Source organism: Bactrocera oleae, chromosome 3 (assembly GCF_042242935.1).
Source record: "Bactrocera oleae isolate idBacOlea1 chromosome 3, idBacOlea1, whole genome shotgun sequence".
Taxonomy (NCBI): Eukaryota; Metazoa; Arthropoda; class Insecta; order Diptera; family Tephritidae; genus Bactrocera; species Bactrocera oleae.
In genome coordinates this window covers 57,937,944-57,957,828 of record NC_091537.1, presented here as the reverse complement: position 1 = coordinate 57,957,828, position 19,885 = coordinate 57,937,944, and the positions used below count along the sequence as shown (strand labels likewise).

At 34.0% G+C, this 19,885-nt stretch overlaps 1 long non-coding RNA gene across 3 annotated transcripts; it reads left to right on the top strand.

Moving 5' to 3' along the window:
• The first annotated feature begins 881 nt into the window (after positions 1–881).
• On the top strand, positions 882–19,529 carry LOC118681798 (uncharacterized). 3 transcript variants are annotated; one of them, XR_011395365.1, is made up of 6 exons: positions 882–1,306; positions 1,706–1,946; positions 12,899–13,637; positions 13,699–13,780; positions 13,845–13,961; positions 16,725–19,529. It is a non-coding gene; the product is annotated as an uncharacterized lncRNA (long non-coding RNA). The 3 variants fall into 3 exon arrangements; XR_011395364.1 differs by having other exon boundaries at positions 12,899–13,780; XR_004977540.2 differs by lacking the exons at positions 12,899–13,637; positions 13,699–13,780; positions 13,845–13,961; positions 16,725–19,529 and having other exon boundaries at positions 1,706–3,390.
• Positions 19,530–19,885: the final 356 nt, after the last annotated feature.

Genomic DNA, 19,885 nt, shown 5'->3' with positions numbered 1-19,885 from the left:
AAAAAAGAAATAAATATAAAAAATGAGGTACAATTCAGGAACAATAACAACAATCAAAACAATCTACTAAGTAATAACTAATATTTACAAAATATTCTAAATCACCGTTACACAATAATATATTTGATAAAATTGGAAACATTTAATAATACTTCAATACAATAAATAATAATTTAAATAATACTCTGTAAATCTAATCTTTAGGAATTAAAACAATCTCTTATAAATTTTAAAACATAACATAACATAATATGACAGTCATAGCTGAAAAAACTTGTTCAAAAACTGATGTAAACAAACATATGCGTGTGAGTTTGCATCTCACTTTAACACATGGGTATTCGGAATTGATTCACTATATATCTATACTGCTCACTCTCATGTCTTTTTCTGAGTCATTGCTGACCATAAATCCGTCATAGCTAAAAATTGTCAGTTATGACTGAAACGCTATCAGAAGTGAAAAATTCTTTTGCGAAGTAGATAATATAATTTTTATCTCTTTAATAAATTTCAAACTTTTAATCAAAATTAGTTATAATAATATACTTAAATATAAAAAGGAATGCAACAAAAAATATAATAATATATGAAAAAATCTTTTCACTTGATGCCATCTCCTTCTTTCAATAGCTCTGCGTACGTCTTTCTCCAATCAGTGGATAGTTCTGAATTTAAAAATGCAAATGTAAATTAACAGTACTGACATATCAAATGTGAGTGTATTGGTGAACCCATCAGCAGTTTCTTGTAGGGTACGTTTATGCTAATTATGGGATGTAAACAAATTGTCAACTGACATTTAGGGCTGGCAAAATATGTCTTCTAATAATATCGATTAAACTAGAGCAGGCACCGATTATAATGAGTGGAAAGTAAGTTTTAAAGGGGTTTTCAGCGAAAACCGTGTTTTCGTTTGACAGAGTTTGTATGGATGAAAACACAAGTTTTCGCGTGAAAATCTCTTTTGTCTATGAAAACACGAATTTTGTGTCAGTGCGAACATAGTATAAAAATGCAAATTAAAAAATTAAAAATCAAAATAAAATACGACCGCTTTTCGGAGCGGTACTCGCGCACGATGTGAGGATTTCGCAACCAAAAATTATTAGCGAAATTTACCACAGCTTCACCCCAGAAGACTCGAAGATAGCAGAATTGAGCATTTTCAGTGTTAAATGAGAAAAATAATGCTAATTGCTGTTTAAAAATGTACAGATACAGATTCGTTTATTTATAATGAGTAAACGAATTTGCATATATACATTTCTGTATATATTTGGTATCAAAGCACATAAGTAAATAAGTATGTACAAATTTAGCTTCTTCATGATGAATTCCATAACACCTTTGGTATAATAAAGTTAGGTTAATATTATTTTCTAAATATGCAGTTTATATAGGTTTGACTAGTTATATATTTATAATTTATTTGCTTTGGTCATTAAAAGTTTTGATAATGTTTTTAAATTTGTCCACACACAACTTTGTATGTAAATGCCTGATAGCACAAAAATGGTATAGCATTTCCAATAGGCGCTCTCCCAAAAACTGCCATTTCGATGCTTTACACGAAATCATATGGGAAACAATGTTGTCCTTTGTAAAATTTTCATTTGTTCTGATTCTCAAATTTTCAATATGAAACGTGAAATACTTAAATCGTTTTTTTTCAAAAATACTAATTCGCTGTATTTAATTTTAGTGTGTGACAAATATTAAAATTATGCCGAAAGCCAGCTGTACATTGTGCCGAAAATCGATTAAAATTAGAAAATATTCCATGAAAAAAAAAAGTGAGAGCCGTCATGAGCAGGAAAGTCAGACATGGGGCGTTGCGCTGCATGAAAACTCCAAGATATACGAGCTTAATTTTTCTAATGAGGACTTTATAAGCGAAGGGTACAATACAGGCATCATTGATCAACGACGAGGATACTGATATAGTAAGAATGAAAGTTGACGAAATATTTTTTTGAAATATAAGATTTTATTAAAATGTTATCAAATATGCATGATATCATAGATATTCACAAAAGGAAAATTATATCATGTTTCATGCATGTGTTTGCATAAAAATTTATAAACATATAAGCCAGAGGGGTAGCATAGCAATATATATTTTTGAGGATAATTTTTATTCAATGCTCAGCTCTGTTCAAATTCCATTGTTATCCGCCTATCGTGTTTTGTTAGTGTTAGTGTTACCGAAGTTAGTTTTGGGTGCTCTATTCCCTGTAGACCTATATTATCGGTACAAAATAAATTTACAATAATTTCAAGAAAAAACTTAAAACTTTACAAACAAAATATCACAATTAATAGACAGCAAATATTTGCAATAAATAAATAGATAAAACTTACGCCTAAGATTTACATATTTACGTATATAAGAAATAACCTATATCCTATGTAGTAATAATTATTTATTAATTTAAGACTATAATGAAAAGAAAATAAGAGTTTTGAAAATAGCTTAAACCTGCTCTATCTACAAGTACGAACTACTTTTTTCGACTTAAAATTTGGGGTGCTCTGGATTCTATTAAAAAATTTAATTAAAAAGAAAATTCTTATTCTTACGAATAATATTAAAGTTAAACTACTGTTGCTGTTGTCACAGTAGGAATAGAGTCTAACACTTTTTAATTTATCAAATAAAATCTGCCCTACACCTAGCCTATGACTAGTTGAATCAATTCTAATTCTTTCAAATAATCTTAAAATCCCTTTGGCGGTTTTATCAAATTACAACTGTCAACTTGTCTTTGTTGAATGAAATAAAATTCAGTTGAAGTATCTCGTTTTCCTATATACAAGTATGGTATAGGTTGGGAGCAAGCGTGTGACTTATAAATTTTTAAATAAAATTATCCGCTTTACAACGTACGGGATTTTGGAAAATAAACAATGTCATCAACTCACCAACTGTATGAGATCTGAGTTTTGTAATTGTGATGTGGTGATGGCCTAAATATTGGACTAAGCATTCCACCAATACCTTGAATCATAAAGAAGCTTCAGGCGTCTATGAGTATACGCTAAAGGTGAAAGAAAGTATTGTACTACTTTGGCCTTAAAGAGTAGTATATAACTGCCGGTCCTACCCCACTTGGTGAAAGAAAAAATGAATTAAAAAAATGGTAAAAGGAAAATATATGCATACCCACATATATTAATATATATGCGTGACTGCAAGTGTATATTTTGCAGTTCTGCGGTTTTGTGGTTTGTAAAGTGTGGGTGTGTGTGGTGGGACTTTCGTATGGTAAAAATGCATTAGAATTTTTTGAAAGCACATTTTGTTGATATTTTTAATTTAAGTGCAAGTTTGTATGTGCATTTTTGAAACCACATAAATAAAGTGCATGAGAATTTTTTGAAAGCACATTTTGTTGATATTTTTAATTTAAGTGTAAGTTTGTATGTGTATTTTTGAAACCACATAAATATGAAGATTGGTTATTTTGATTATATTTCTTAATTGAAGTTCATATATGTTGAGAGTGTATAAAACCATTAAACTTTATGTTTTCTCTTATTAAATTTTTCTAACACTAGTCCTAAAAGTTCATTATTAAAATAAATTTTTTTTATAAATAAAATGCCTAGTCCACCATTTAATTTTGATATAGATGATGATCTTATTAGTGTGAATTCTGTTATTCCTGAAAGAATTAGAATTTGCTCCTTTTATAATTACGGGATCCAATGAACAAGTGCGAAGGAATCCCATCCAAAATAAATCGAGGAATAATAGGATTTGGTCTTTTGATTTACAAAAACTTTGAGAAAGTTTTATAAGTCAATTACTTACAGAACATATGGAATATGATTTTCACTTAAGAACTAATGCAACTCTTAGAAAATTTGAAAAGGAAGCAACATATGGAGAATTTGTTGAGAAAAGGTAATGTATTTACAACTAAGCGAGGTGAACATTGCGCTACATATGGCACACAATTTCTTGTTGCAGTCAATTTTGATGAATGCGTAATAATAAAAGAAACAGAATTGTTTTAACTATTTTCATACTCTCGCAACCTGTTGCTACAGATTATAATAGTTTTGATTTTTAGTTTTTAGTTTGTATCACCTAAAACTAATCGAGTTAGATATAGGGTTATGTATATATAAATGATCAGGATGAAGAGACGAGTTGAAATCCGGATAACTGCACGCACGCATCAAAATTGGCTGGGTTTACTGTAGACTGCGACTCAAAGAAAACGCAAAGAGGTGCTTTCGCTGCCGACACCTAATTTGGGACTGCCAAAGAGCCGATAGAAGAGGGCAAGGCATCTGCATAAAATGCGGCCAACCAGGTCACAAACTGAAAGAGTGCACAAAGCCTTCATCATGTTGCGTCTGTACAGAAGCCAAACACGAACTAGTTGACCATATGCCGGGCTCTGCAAAATGCGTAGTGTTTTGAAAATACCTGATTAAATGAATATCCTACAGGCCAATATGCACATATGCAAGGCTGCCGACGCACTAGGCGACTTCTACACGAGACAACTGCTATCCGGTCACGGATACTTCAAAAAGTATCTCCACAGAACGAGAAAAGTCGAAGAGCCGTCATGCCCATACAACAACGCGACAGAAGACGACGCTAAATACACATTCTTTGAATGTACGCGATGGCAACGGGAACGCACCGCCATAGAAGACCGGGTTGGTCCAATAAAAACGGACAATTTAATCAGTGTCATGCTTGAGAGCGAAGCAAACTGGGGGATCATCCAGAAATTCGCTGTAAATTTGCTACGCAGCAAAAAGCGGGACCTGGATGCAGGTGCGCAGATGTAAATCTCTCAATGTGAAAAATGGAACGCCACCCTGAAGTAATGCAAACGCGGTTCCAGGGTGGGCGAACGTTTCCTAGAGCGGAGGTTTTTAGTGACCTGCACGCAGCACATACCGCTGCTGCGACGACAGCAGGGATTATGTGGAAGGCCTTTTCCACCCCCTACCCCGCCAAAAAAAAAAAAAAAAAAAAAATACTATAGTAACAAAATTTACTGAAAACAAATAATTTTAGCATCTCTATCCATCTTATGTAAATAGATGAAATCGGGAGACAGCTCCGCTGACTCCCCATTAAGTGGTACTGTTAAAAACTACTAAAAGCGCGATAAATCAAGCACTAAACACGTCAGAGACATTAAATTTGATCTCTGGGATAGTATGGGATAACGTTATAGGAGTCGCGTTCAAAATTAGACAGTGGGCGTGGCACCTTTAGGTGAAAACCCATATCTTGGGATCTACTTAACCGATTTCAACCTAATTCGGTACATAATATTCCTCTTATATGTGTAAGTTATGGACGAAATCGGATTACAACCACGCCTATTTCCTATATAACGCCATTTTAAATTTCACCAGTCTTTTTTACTTTCCACTATGCAAATCATGCAACATTGATTGTTTCGGGGCAAAACTTTGGATGAATAATGCGTTTAAAGTATGCCACCTTGTGACCAAAAATTGTCTAAATCGAACCAAAACTGTTTAGGCCCCTATTTTATCTCATTGATTTTACTCGGAAAGCCGTAGAAGTTGAATTGTAAGAGTTTTGTTTGGCGTGATAAAGCTCTTGAAACTCTGACATTGAGGGTTTGGTGTACAGGTTATGGTTGTTGCTGTTTCATTACCCACGGAGGGATTGTGACAATGGGGTGTTATTTGACTGCGCCATTGGAGGTTGTTCGGTGTAAGCTCCTACAGCAAGGGACAATACACGATACACTCCACTCACCATGTGGACCAGGAGTTGCGTTATGTTGCTGCCTAATTGAGCTCTTGAGACCGCGGAGGTTCTTTTATTAGTTACTCGGTTGAAGTGGTGACGCAGTACTCAAACTAGGTTCTATTTGCACAACCACTGAGGAAAGTGTCCAAGTGGTACATTGACAGCATGGGGCCACATTATTTGTTGTTCACTCCCTGAGCATCTTAAAGTCTGAACAGGTATAGCCGTGGAGTTTGAATCAAACCTTTTGGCGTATACAAAACACAAAATTTCTTCGGGCCTGGATTGAACTTGATGCGACAGATCAAAAGGAACAGTCTTGCTACTATGAATTGCTCTGATAATAACACTTACCGATCCAAACGGGAAAAACATAATTCTGAATTATTTCGCATTACTGTAATATCAAATATAATCCTTCGATTTCTTTACAATGCAGTAAATATGCATTCCACTTTCTTAGAATATAACCCTTTTGTTATTCTGTGAATAAATTGAATTAAAAAAAACTATAATATTGATTTAAAGCTATTGTTACACTAATACAAAAAAAGTAGTTAAGGTTTCATGAATAAAAAGTGAATACTATGAGTGTAAAATTATTCCATAAATCGAAAAGGCTTACTACAAAATGTTAAATTTATGAATTTTATTAACAAATATGTTAAAAACTAAAGGCCAGCGCTAAGAAAATACCATATACTCATACTGATAATCTGAAGAATCCCTTCTATCAGTCAAATTGTACTAACCCTAGCCTTTAATCCCCTTTCACTCATAACCAATCTAATAAAAGTCGACCCTTTGGTTGACTTCTGTGGTTCGACGCAATTCAGTAAGAATTACAATTCGATGGTAAAAGTAAGTGATAACGGTAGACTAGACTAAATTATGAATATAGATTTCTCTGTTATTTTAGTTGATTTTAATATAAATATTCGATATAAAGAAAAATGTATAGAAGCTAAGTGAGTTTATGACCCATAGTATAAGTTAATAACGTACGAAGTATGATTTTAATGGCTGATTGACACAAAAATTTCCTCGCTTTGCTAGACTGTTCATACTTTAATAACGAAGTGAAGAAAACAGGATATGTCAGAATGTGTGAACGATTTCATACAAAAGCGTACATCGAACTTATCTGTCAAAGCAAAAGTCTGATGCAAAGCGAAGCAAAAGTTATATGTTAATCAGCAATTATCTATTCACTAATAAAGTTATTATACTTTTGAATTTATACGCAACATTTCTTATATATTATTCTTATAAGAATTTCAATACAACAGCAAAATGATATATATTTGATGATATTACTTCTTCTCGTCTGTTATTACTACAAGTACATAACTTTCTAAAACTATAAATCTATAGCAAGTTGCACAAAAGTGTAATGTTGAAGTATTGTTCAGGTAATTGTCGCGAAAACTTTCCGTTATTATACTTCCTAACAGTTGGTGTGTAGGTTTTACGCACAGGTAGAGGCCGACCGATTCCAAAGAAGGGATTGTACTTGATTGATACAAATATTTCTCAATGGTAATAATAATAAATTTCCCTTTGGACATTTTACTTTTTCATTTCTTTATTTATGAATTGTTTGGGTTTTTAAGATAATTAAGATATAATCTAACCTAACAGCCAAGCCAAGATTTAACAGAATCTATGCCGAATATTAATTTTAAAACATGTTTTAAACATAATTTTTTAGTTAAAGTACCGGTTGTGGCCTTGACCTTATTTTAATGTCCAATGCAGTTTGAACAAAATTAAATATTCTAATTCTTATAACTGACGTGAAAGGTTTTTTTAATGTAGAGAAAATATAGTTTTTGAATGAATTCATTTAAGGGGTATGCCCACTGTGGCGGGTATAAAATCATGTGCAGATTCAATAATTTTTTCTTTGTGATATATAATCATTTATTCGCAAAACTAATGAAACACTTATCAGTTTGAACCTCACGCTGATGAAAAATATATATTTCAGTTAATTTTGTTGACTATAATAAAGACATCGTACGATGTCTCTTTGGTCGTTTTTTTGAAGCTCACCGCAGCGAGATTTTTGGCATCCACAAAATAAAACAGGAACAAAATAAAAAAACGTCGTTAATCTACATGAGAAAATCCATAGAAGTACATAGGGAAATTTGACAACAGAAAAGTTTTTAGTCAATAGTTTCGTAATAAACTGGACTTAAAAAAAGTTTTGAATCTATCCAAATTTCCCAAAGCAAACCCGGTGGTATACTTCCTGGTTTTGACAAAACTTTATATAGTATAAAAGGGTATAAAAAGGTCTATATCTATAGTGATCCGATCTGGACAATTTCTTCAGAGATTTTTTTGTTGCCTTGGATAATAATCTATGCCACATTTCGTGAAGATATCTCGTCAAAGATATGTATTTTATCGTTTAGTTTGTATTGCAGCTATGTATATGCTGTAGTGGTCCGATATCGGCTCAGTTTGTATGGCAGCTATTTGGACCGATATCGCCTGTTCCGACAAATGAGCAGCTTCTTGAGGAGAAAAGGACGTGTGCAAAACTTTGGATCGATACCTTAAAAACTGAGGGACTAGTTCGCGTGTATGCAGACTCAGCTCATCATGCGGGGTCTCCGACGTTTTCTTCTGGGTGTTACAAACTTCGTCGTTAACTTAATATATCCTGTTCAGGGTATATGTTGTGTAAAAATTCAGTATTCGTCATTCGAGGAAATTGCTAATGGATGATAATCATATTTGGTATCTTGGTATTAAAATTAATTAACTCTAATGATATACTCGTATATGCGATATAAACTCTACCAAAACGGCTTAATTTAACACATTGGGTATGGCTGCTTTCGTAAACGTAATATGCAAAGCATACATGCATGCGCAATATTCATGAACACCACTGCATTAATTTGGGCAAAGAATAAAATACACACTGCATGACATTTGTATTATTAATATTTGTATTATTATTAGGACAATGCGCAAGCCATTCATAATGCATGACATGTTTTGGCAAAGCAAGGCTGTAATGCATAAATGCTTTGCATGGCATGATCATGTGTTTTAAAAATTATTTGCATATTGTGTTTACGAAAGCAGCCTATATGAGGAAAAGTCATAAAGATTTTTGGACTTCCGCGTGACTTTATACTGCATATATCGGCCAATATGTGAGTTATCTCAATGAAAATGAGAGAGCATGTTTTACTCATAACAAGGTATGGATCTAAATAATAAATTGGATCAAATCGGGTGAAAATTTCACCTAGCCCCCATGTAACTAATATCAGGATATTCGAACATTCGTATGACTTTACTCCATTTGATTGGTGATGGTGTGTGAGGTACCTTAATGAAACAGTGGGAGGATTTTATTAGTCTGTGGCCTGTTAGTAGTATGTGGTATTGGCAAAAAGTGATAAAATTGGATTAATACTACCCTCAACTTCCATATACTACTTATATTGCTTTTCGTTATTCTAACCAGTTTTATGCCGAATATGTCGGTAATATATTTTTATTTATATAAAATTGCTTCAAAATATGTTCTCGAGTATAGCTGTGCAATGCCAAAATTAATATCTTTCTCTATCCGGTTCCGGTTGATCAAAATGTGATATCTTAACGAAATTAAGTGGATAAGATTTCTTAAAAAATTATGTGGCTTGACGCTGAATTAGAATAAAATTAGTATATACCTTGGTCTAAACTTCATATCTTCATGTAATGAATTCCGATTCTCTGGTTGACGTTTGCCACATAAGCTTATAATATAAAATTTAGCCACTTTGGTAGAGTTAATATCACATTCATACTTATGTATATCTGACTTCAAGCAATTAAACTGAGACTAAGTTTGTGGCCTTATGTCAAGAAGTATACAATTCGCGGTTCCGCCCTACTACCCATTATCGGGGATATATTGACCCTAGCTCCAACATATAATATTTTATGTAAAAAATTAAAACTTCCGTTTGGCTTTATATAAATGTAAAATATTACATATGTATTCAATAGTTTAATATCGAAAATGTGAAATCGGTCCACGGTACAATTTTTTTTCATTAATTTGATAATTTAATTAAATGAAATGAACAGTTTTTCTTAAAACCAATGTGGTATATCGCTGCATATGAATGAAATTGGTCTAGACCTTTGTTTAAACCTTATAACAATAATATACTGATTTCCGCTCCTCTGGTTACATGGGGGCTCAGTTTATATCACATATATCATGTTTGAGTTAAATAGCTTCTTTTTATTAAAGTTAAAATTTTGGAGAAAATATAGATTTGACACTAAATAAATCTATGATCAATAATCTCCTTCCGAGCTAGCTGTGGTTAAATCCGCCCATCGTGTTTTGTTAGCTTTTGGCAATTCAAACACTGGTCCGCAATTGAACCTTATAACATTTGTCAATGTTACCACTGCGGAAAAAATATGTTGGGGAATTATATTACATTTTCTGGGAGTTTGTAATTTCCACACCACCGCTGAGGTATATAAAAGGCGCGTTACTGACGATAGTTTTGGGTGCTCGGTTCCCCCCAGGCCTATATCACCCATATAGGTACAAAATAAAATCACAATAATTTTAACGAAATAATTATATTTTTCCACTAATTAAAATAATTTACTAACCTGGATCCATCCTTCTTTTTGTTAGGGAAATTGAAAAAACGTCGCGCACCTATGCACTCAGCCACACACCGATGTTCAATTTTGACACTGTCCTATAATATGTTAGAAAAACAAATTATTCTTAGATACATATATTTGCTACGGCTTTAATAACATACTTACCAATTTTGTTTTATATAAAAACACTTTTACAAGTATTTTATATTTCATTAAAAACAATATCATTTTCATAAAACTTTCTTATGAAAAATAATGACCTCATGAGCTCGTGGCTTGCTTTGGCAGCACTGAAAGTTCTTAAGCTCTCTCAGAAAGCAAAGGGAGGAGTTTCGTATCATGTTATCCATGCTTTGGAGTGTCTTTGTCAACTGCTTGGACTATATTCGACGATGTATCCAGTTCGCTTATAACTATTGGCCACGAGTACATTAAATAGCCACAAAGTGCTGACGTCATTCCAACAAAAAGGAAATTTAAGGCAAGGAGTGGTTTACTATACAAGTATATCATCGGTAGCATAGACTGCACTCACATCCGCATAAAGGCTTCTAGAGAAAATAAGGAAAATGAGTTCGATAGGAAACACTTCACTTGTACTTCAAGCAGTAATGCAGGCAAAAGGTTTACAGAGTATCTTGTGGCGAACCTGATTGACTTCATGACAGCCCAGTTCTTCGCAGATCAAATATGAAAATGCTCAGTTCGGTTCAGAAATTTTTACACTTGATAACTTGTTGTGTGGAAAGTAGACGCGGCGCGGTAGTAGTCAGATTTTACCATTTTCCGCCTTTAGACGTTAGGATAATATTATATACGAAATATGGTTGAAATTGGTCGAGTCGTTCCTGGTGAATATGAGATTTCACCAAAAAGTGGGCGTAACTATGCCCACGATATATTTTTTAAACCGATTTACGAGTGACCCTTTTTGTATTTTAATTTGTGACTTAGTTATAGTATATTGAAACTTTTCGCTCATCGGCACTTTGCAATTTTCACCAAAATAATCTTACAACAGAGTTTAACAGTTTTGTTCACCTAACGATTGTTTGTATTACTTAAACTAATCGAAATACTTAGATATAGAGTTATGTATATTAATCAGGATAACGAGACGAGTTCAATCTCGGGTGACTGTCCGTCCGTTCGTCTGTCCGTGCAACGATATCTGGGGTCTATACTACCCGTATCTCCCATATACCTAGCATAATATTTTCAAACTTCCGGAATATCTGTTGATATGTTATGTAAGATATCGTAAGAAGAATTTACATTAATTCAAAGAACCTTTTACATTCAACTTTGAACCAGAGGGATTTCGCTGTCGCACAGAGCTAGTTACTAATCCACGCTTAGCAAGCTCACACGACGTCCACAGATCTTGTGCTAGAATGCAAGAGGCCTGCGGAACACTAACACTGCAAGTAATTAACGACGTACGCGATCTCTTGCAGATCTGTGGCATCATGGTGGGCAGCGATCATCTTTCGAAACAGGCCAATGAGAACGTTACACTGCTGTTTTAGTGTTTGGTGGGCTCTACGCTTTGCACGAATTATGAAGAAGAGGAGTTCCGAAGCGTTCAATAGTTGATTAGTGTAGGCATTAGCCAACCCTGCCGAAATATTTGGCGCTTTGATCGCGCAGAGTTTTTGTGAACGTGCAACACAGGTAAATATGGCTGTGTAATACTTAAATTAACTACTTATTCATTTTTGGGTTTTTTTTAAGTGTTTTTAAAGAAAACTCAATAATTTTAAGTTTTCTGGTCCATCGTCAAATAACGTAGGTGTGCTGCGTCTGAAGAAAATCATTAATATCTCCAAGAAACCAAAACTTCCTCTCTGGACGCTGAGAAGGCTAGGAATGTGCTGTGTCGTGTAACGGCCAAAACTGCTATTTATATGCAGAGGACTGTCAGCGTGAAGGATAATAAATTTGTAAATGTCTACTATGAGATGAGGATCAAGAATTAAAAGTGTTGGGCATAGCGGCTGTGCATAAGTTCGTTGGGAAGAAATGAATGCTGTGTTGAAGTACAATATTGTATATTTCTATATTGAATATGTATACAGACTTCACCTATTGGAATTTTTATTAAAATATGTTTCGTTTGCTCCATTTTAGCACCAAATTGAAAGTGTAATATTTCTTTATCTTAACCTTAAATATTTTCTTTGGTTAGAAAATGTTATCAACAGAAATTGTAATATTTTTTTAGGTTAACTTTACATAGGTATCCCATGTTAATCATTTGTTTAGGTAAGGTAACCAAACAAAATGTTACGGGAACCAAACAAAATATTCTATGTTAAAAGTTGAGTAAAATTTTTGACTTTTAATAGATAACACATCTACGTTAAGTAGCATGGTAAATATTGTAATTCTCAACTTTTTATAAGAATTGCATGCATTTATTTTTAAAATATAAATAGATACTTTAACAAGTACAAAAAAAAATATTTGTTTCTTTTTTATCCATTTTAGATGTCTGCAAATTTCGATGGAGAGTTCTTAAGCTGAACTTAAAAATTGGTGATATTAGTTTTTAAATTATAAAATTTAAGTTACTTATATAGTAATAGCTAAACTAATTAATTTAAAATATTATTGTTTAATTATCATACATGTATGTACATAATGTGCGAATATTAACAATTTTTAAATTAATGAAATTATTATTGTAAGTTGTAAAAATTTAACAATTAATTTTAGTGAAAAGGACGCTGTTAACCAAAGAGTAACAGATAGTTTTCCAATATTGTTCGCAAATTAGAGCAGTAGAATATATGTAGCATTTACCCTAACGCAATGAGGGAGAGCGAGTAAGATAATCACACCGACGTGTAGTATAAGAGGAGAAATAGTTACATATAATAAACGAGATAGGACGACGATGTAAAGCAAAGCGTCAAGCGAAGCCACTAAAAACCGGCAATCTCCAAGGTGGCGGCCCGACGTCCCGAGGGAAGATTGGAGAATGTTGAAGGTCACCAAGGAGGATGACAGCCAGAACAACATCCTCCAAATAAACAAGTCGCCCAAGGACATTTTGTACGGAAGGTTTGGAAAGATGGCGTGGAGCGTAGGTTGCATGTTCCTTCGCCTCAAAAAGCGCAACCTGGTCAATAACAACTTAATCACGCTGGAGGAGTGAAGTCTATAAAGATCTAGGAGAGATCCCAGAGGCCACCCTGAAGCTCCATGAGGAAGGTGATCCGGAGAGGTAAGTCTCTGAGTAGAAAACTGTTCCTAGCTAGAGAGGATCGGCTACAATGTGACTTTAGTTCAGGGATAACCTCGGGAAACGTGGTATCTGGACTAAAGTCGCCGTCAAGCTACACATACATTCCGAGGGCAATAAACAAAGTAAGGACTGTTATTCTGGTAAGGAAAAGTACACATTTATGCATTGACCTACATTTCTCTTCAGATGACCTGACGATGGTGGATGTAAAGGATGAGACACTACTTCTTGCATCCTGTTACATGCTTCATGACGATGAAGCGCCGTTAGATGAATAGCAGCTGAGTGATGCCAACGATAGGGGTGAGTAATAACTAAATATACTGATAAGCAATCTAGCTAGAAATAGCCGGGGGGAGGAGACAGCATATAGGAGGTGCTTCGGACACACTCGTTTTCTGGCCATAAGTATGTAGGATTTCAAGTAAAATTCTCAGCCCTCAATAAAAGCGAAACTTTCAGAAATCCTAACAACACTAAATGCGATTTATACAGAAAGATAGTAGTAGTAAATTTAACTAGACTCAAGGTAGGTGACTCGACCTCTGAACTGGAGGAAGGGACCGTCACACTTACGAATATTCTCAATAAGGCGTATCACATTTGGGCACTTAACTGCTTCGAACCGTTTAAATTCCCTGGTATGGACGGTATTTTCCCAGCCATGATGCAGAACGTATAACAGTGATAGTATCGTATCTTATGACAATATATGAACGATGTTTAAGGCTTAACTATGTGCCAATCTTTTGAAGAGAGGCGAGAGAAAAAATTCATATCAAAGGGGGGTAAAGGAATCCCTCATTATTCGAAAGAATATAGACCTCTCGCCTCTCTTCAAAAGATTGGCACATAAGTCTAACCTCAAAATTTTAAAGGAAGACTATCCAAACTGATTGCTTATGTAGACGACATAGCTATACTAGTGTGGGGCAAGTTCTTAGACACAATTAGAAGCGTGATGAATAGGGCTCTAAAAGTCATACACTAATGGGCAGTATCGGCTAACTTAGAGGTAAATGCCGGTAAGACGGATATGGTACCCTTTACAAGAAGGTACAAAATCCCGCAATGGAAACCCCGTATGGGAATCATTAACGATTACACATATGGAAAGAGCACCGAAATAGGCATGAGAAAGACGCTGGAACACCTCCTCTGCTTATGTCCGGCCTTATCTAGAATTCGTATTTGATATCTAGGAATTAGATAGTAAATCTCTATTAAATTTCGCAAAAGCGTTGACGCTCTGCAGGACGTAAATGTCAGCATGTATTAATAATAAACCTCCATCTGGCTTTACAAAGGGTTTGTAGGTCTATGTAGTGCGTGATAGCCACTCAGTCTGACCTAACTTACCGTTAAAGAACCACATAAAAGAAGTGGTCCGGTACAATGTACCAACTACCAAGAGCATGGACACACCAATTCATGCTGCATCGTATGTAGTGTTTGTGTAGTATGTTGTGTTACACATTATAGGCATAGCTGTATTACACTTTATGGAGAGGCGCAATAACCTTGACGTAATATTATCTTGTAAGCCGACATACTGGCTCAGTGATGAAGACATAATACTAGATTTGATTGATCGCTTATAACTGGTGATACATGTGCTCAGTGATGAAGACATAATACTAGATTTGATTGATCGCTTATAACTGGTGATACATGTACTGACTTATTTTCTGATCAATCTCCTGAAGGCTCACATTGAGAAAACATATATCCAGCAAAATAACTAACATAAAATAAGAGTGGCAAATTTAAACTGGCTTTTAAATAAAAATTCAAAACTTAGCCTTAACAACAAAGTGCTGCTATACAATGCGATGATAAAGCCGATTTGGATGTATGGTATTCAACTGTGGGGTACAACCTGTGTAATTAACATTGACACAATACAGAGATAGGGTTCACCATGGTACATTCGTAATGAAAACATGCACAAAGATCTTGGTTTCCTATTGTAAAGAAAGAAATAGAGGACAGCAGAGAGAAATATAAGCTAATGCCTTGTTACAATCAAACCCGCATGAAAAGAAGAGATCTGCCAGCATTTTAAAGAGCACCGCATAATGCCAAAGACAGGCATATAGTACATATTGTACAATAGTATGCTACAGAAACCATATATTTCTCAACGGTATTTTAATATTTTGTTTCAAAGCAAATAGAGTTCTGCACTACGCTAGTGTTCAAGAAACCATTAAAATTATGTGCTGTTGTGTAAGGTACTACGATGGGTTGCACTGAACACACCCAAAGCTTCTGCCAAAAATATTGTTTTCTGTCACTTTGACAACAAAAAAACAAAAATAACGAAAACACTAAAAATAAAAAATGGAGAAAATGTTGTTGCAAAGCCCTTTCCTTGAAATCAATCTTTTATATTGCTTGGTGGTTTTTAATGCCCGTAGAGATAGACTAAAATATTTCCTTTCCCTCCTCATTTTAAGATTCTTTGCATAAGCAACTTGGTTTAATTTTCGCTTTTTTTCTTTGCTGGAGGAATTCTTCTTTCCGTGCCCAATTAAAAGTGGGCGTCAAAGATGGCGAGCAGAAAAATGTTGGGTTTAGTATAATTGAAGTAGATTGTTCATTTGTCGTGAAATTACAACATTTCTGTCTATTAACTCAGTTTTACAAGTTGTTTAATATTGATGGTTTTAAAGACTATTTTTTTGACTTTTTTTGAATACCACTTTTGGTTAATTATTCAGTTTAAAACGTACGTAAATAAATTAAAAATAGGTACACTTTCTTTCTTTAGAAATATTAAAACTCTTGAATTTGCAAAATAATGTGCGCAACTGTTCTTGAGCAGTTCCCTGATTCTGGCACTTTTAGATACTATTGTATAATAACTCGTTGGCAATACGGACAAACCTTAATTTGATAGATGAAAATGTAAACAAACAAAAAGTACAGAGTCTTGTAGATGGGATTTGGGAAAAAATAATTTGTGTTCTTGACCTCAAACAAAGAAAATCAATAAGTATGTAAGGTATTTTAATAACTCGTTTTCAAATTTAAAATTTCTAACTAATCTTCTCTTCTTGTCAGACATTTTGAAATAAATTGAATATCAGCTGACTCTTCGCGCCCGCATTGACAACAAAATTCGAGAATATTAAATAAGCTAAGTGCGTTTTATTTCTCAACGCTTTAGCTATTAGCCCATATAAAACAAGCCTAATAAGAGTTATATAATAGCGTGAGTTATGTATAACGACGGCATGCACTACACCACATCGCATGATCCACCAATACGTGACCCAAAAAGCAGACTCAGCATATTTTGAGCTTGATGGAATGTGCAATATAGCCTGACGTAGCACCAAGCTCGAGTTGTCGATCTGATGCGAGAGGCAGTCTTAGTGGCGAATGAGAAGAAACCAGTAGCTCAGTGTTTTTTCCTGAAAATCCACAGTTACCATTCACAAATATATATTTGGCGCAATTGACGTTACTCATTCCAGTTCACAAAGAAAACAGTTAAAGTAAAAGCAGAATCAGGTGCTGTGATTTCAAACTACAAAAAAATATAATTTAATAATTATTTTAAATATCGGCATTGGAAGCTAAACACAAATTCTCCAATGCAACAGCAAGCAATTCAAAAACTTAACAGTAAACGCGAATTCAGCGAAATGTAATATAGCGAAGGCGCAGAAAATTCAATAAGTCAATTGTTTGTGGAAAAATCAAAGAACTGAACACACTCGTTTAAAAAGTGATATATATATATATATATCGGAACGAAACCAGTGTGATTTCTGAGCTTTTCCTGCTGAAAACCGTTCTCCAGTCGAAGTAACTGCAAAAGAAGAGTTTTATAATAAACCTACAACAACAGTAACAGCAACAGAAGCAGCACGCAACAGTAGCATTAAGGGCCATAACAAAAAATTACAGCAGTGGAGAGCAATGGCAATAGAAAAAGCGGCAAGTGAATGTTATAGATTCATAGCATACTTTTATAAGATAATATTAATTTAATTATATTATTAAAATATTTTGAAGCATAAATTTACGAGAGGTTTAAAATACGAAATGTTAAATATAATTGTACAGTATATTTTGTCTTCTATTCTATATATAAATAAAAATCTGTGAAGATGGCTCAAAATATACAAGATTGTTTAGTCGGCATTACCCAATTGTTGCAACAAAACGCCTAACAACGAAATAACGCCAGTTTCGAAAAGTATAATTTACCAGTTTTAGAAAAAACTAAAACAATAATACACTGAATGGAGAAATAAGGGCGATGATTGAATGAGTTAAAACACCATGCCAACTAGAATTTAGAGATTCTCAAAATGCCAGAATGCGATGGTTAAAAATGGATTTTAACAAGCCATACGACCTTATATTTTTATATTTAAAAATGTGACAACGATAAACATTGAAAACAAAGAAATGACATTGAGAAATGGTTTCAAGCTTCCATTCCATACGAAAATTATGCAGGAGCAAGTTTATTCGTACAACTCGACAAATTAAACCCAGAAGAGAGGACAAAAACAAGTAAACTATTAAAAAAATGCGAAAAGCTCATTTATAAAGAAGGAGATAATCTGACAAACACGAATTCCGTTGTTCATGAAATAAGAACAACAACGAATCATCAAATTAATTCCCGAATTCACAGATTGGCCCCCAAACATGCGTAAACAAGCGTAAAGGCAAATTGAAGAAATGGAAAAGCAAGGAATAATACGAAAAAGTCGAAGCAATTATAGCCCAACAATAAAAATTGTGCCAAAGAAATCAGATAGTTCCTGTATAAACAAATTTCGATCAGTGGTTGATTACAGGGGGTTAAACCCAATTACTGACGATAAATATCCCCTGCCAAATATCGATGGAATTTTAGTTAAATTGGGCAAAGCACAGTACTTTGGCACCATAGATCTAGCGAAAGATCCTATTGGCAGATAAGGATATAGAGAAAAACAGCTGTTGTGACTCCAGCAGGCCTGTATGAATACGTCAGGATGCCTTTTGGGCTTAAAAATGCTTCAGCCACTTTGCAGAGATTAATGAACGACATCCATTCACTAGGAATTTTTTTTAAGCTTCACTATATAATAAAATAACCTAAGAATCCACGCAAATAAGTGTAGTTTCTTAAAAAGAGAAACCGAATTTTTGGGCCACGTTTTGACAAAAGACGGCATTAAGTCCAACCTGGAAAAAAAATAAGCCATACAAAAATTAACATTTTCAACAACAGAAAGGAAATTAAAAGGGTTTTAATCGACCACAGGCTATTATAGAAAATTTATTAAAGATTACTCTAAAATACAATAGCTTACCCAACGGTAAAATATTTAAAGAGAGATAACAAATTAGGTTCGAGGGATCCTCAATATATAGACAGCTTTGAAAATTTGAAAACCCTTATCTCATTACATCCAATTTTAAAATTTCCTGAATGTGACAAGAAATTTACAATTACTACGGATGCAAGCGATTACGCTTTTGGAGCTGTTCTTTCACAGCAAGGCCATCCAATATGCTTTAACTCAAGAGCATTAAACAATCATGAGCAGAAATATGCGACGACAGACAAGGAATTATTTTAGACCATAAATGTACGGAGCAAAATTTAAGATAGTAACTGATCACTGGCCGATTAGGTATCTAAATAACAGGTATAAAGGGAAAGAATTTCGCACTACGCAATCAAAGGTGGCTTCTAAAACTTCAGGAGTACAATTACAAAATGAAGTATGTAAAGGGTAAAGATAACGTAGTAGCGGACTTGTTATTCGAATTGAAAATTCGTCAAAAATAACAGAGGGGAACGACGATGAATCAAATTTAGAAATGTCGGATACAGTACATTCTGCAGAAGAAAAACTGATAGAACAATTTGTAATCAAGAAATAAATCGTGAATAAACATAAAATTCATATCATATTAACGTACAATGAAAATTTGAAATGCAATGCCCATGGAGTCTGGGAGAAATATGATAGAGATCAACCCAATGGAGGAAGAGTACATAATAAAAGATGTGTTAAGGACATTAAAGGAAAAGGGAGTATCGGCATATTCTCAGATGTCACTGAATTTGATTATCATAAAATTCAGATATTAATGATTTCGATGTTTTTACATAACAATAATTTATATTTGTCAAATGTACAAAAGGAGAAGAAGAAAAGAGGAGAAGAAGGAGAAGATTTATATATGCAAATCTCACTTTACCATAG